Genomic DNA, 1,974 nt, shown 5'->3' on the forward strand with positions numbered 1-1,974 from the left:
CATCTTAAATTATTGTCTATGTTAAAATGAATCATCTTAACTGTTCATATTTAATGATTTTTTAACAAATTCAATCTCATTACCGTAACATCTCATTACCGTGACATCTCATTACCGTGACATCTCGTTACCGTAACATCTCGTTACCGTAACATCTCATTACCGTAACATCTCATTACCGTAACATCTCATTACCGTGACATCTCGTTACCGTAACATCTCGTTACCGTAACATCTCGTTACCGTAACATCTCATTACCGTAACATCTCATTACCGTAATATCTCATTACCATATAATTTCGTTACCGTAACATCTCATTACCGTAACATCTCATTACCGTAACATCTCATTACCGTAACATCTCATTACCGTACCATCTCGTTACCGTATCATTTCGTTACCGTAACATCTCATTACCGTAACATCTCATTACCGTAACATCTCATTACCGTAACATCTCGTTACCGTACCATCTCGTTACCGTACCATCTCGTTACCGTAACATCTCATTACCGTAACATCTCATTACCGTAACATCTCGTTACCGTACCATCTCGTTACCGTATCATTTCGTTACCGTAACATCTCGTTACCGTAACATTTCGTTACCGTAACATCTCATTACCGTAACATCTCATTACCGTAACATCTCATTACCGTGACACTTGTTAGTTAGAAAAAGTTAGAAATAAATCATAAATTGAAAGTATATATTTATTTTTTTACTTTGCCTAAGATACAGGAGAGTTATTACAGCAAAATTTCATTAAAAAAATACATTGGGATTTTAAGTACATTTTAATGACGTGTCTCATTACTGTAACGCGGCACGTTCATAACTTGCATTTTACAATTATTTCTGTTTTAAACTATTACTAATATAATAAGTATACACAAATAATTAGCAAAAGACAATTTTATGCACAGCTCAAATATTTTGAATTCTTTAATATTATTCTAGGAATATTTTATCATTTGATCATTTTGGTAATGAGATCCATGTTACGGTAGATGAGACCGCATTACGGTAATGAGCAAATTAGCAAACGGTACTTCATCAAGAGCAAAAAAATATAATTTTGAACCAAATCAAATTTTATTGGTCACATACACGTGTTTAGCAGATGTTAATGCGGGTGTAGCGAAATGCTTGTGTTTCTACCTCCAACAGTGCAGTAAATATCTACCAAGTAATATCTAACAATTTCACAACAAGACACACAAATCTAAAGTAAAACCATATTAACCATATGACGCATTAAGAACAACAAATTAATCATTAACTCCCCAACACACCCCCCCCTCCAAGTACTTCATGCCCCCCCGCCCCCCCCCTCCATTATTTCATCAAGAGTGAAAAAAGATCCTTGTGAACCATATTAATCACATTAACCCCTTCCCTTCCTACAAATACAAATCCCAACCAGCTGTCTCTCCCATCCCATCCACAGATCCTCCCCAGCTCCACGAAACATTATGCCCGGACACACGTCTAAAATAGAACTAGTTTGTAATGTGAATACCCATACATGTTAACTTTCTTTTTTGGAATATGTACCATTTTAAACAATATTTAATTGGTTCTAATGAAATTTGTTATTTTTATCATTTAAATGCTTGTAAAGTCCTACAAAATGGCCCCGGATGCATTATGGTAATGAGATGTTTTGAGTAAACATTTTATTACAAAAAACACAAAAATAAGATTTAATCCCAAAAACAAGTTAAAGAGCCAGAAACCAAGAATAGTGAGTTTTAATATGCTAGTAAATTATGAACGTTTTTTTTTTTTTAATAGACTATACAGCTGAATTCATCACAGACATGGTTTCATGACAATCACCCATATACTATATCTTATATATGTCTGTTTGTCCTGTATATCCCTCTGACTCCACTGCTTGCGTCCTCTGGTCCATCTCTGTCTTCCTTGAACCATTCAAGATGGTTTGGATTACAGACTTCTTCCATC

Source organism: Salvelinus namaycush, unplaced genomic scaffold, assembly GCF_016432855.1.
Source record: "Salvelinus namaycush isolate Seneca unplaced genomic scaffold, SaNama_1.0 Scaffold3081, whole genome shotgun sequence".
In the NCBI taxonomy this organism is placed as follows: Eukaryota; Metazoa; Chordata; class Actinopteri; order Salmoniformes; family Salmonidae; genus Salvelinus; species Salvelinus namaycush.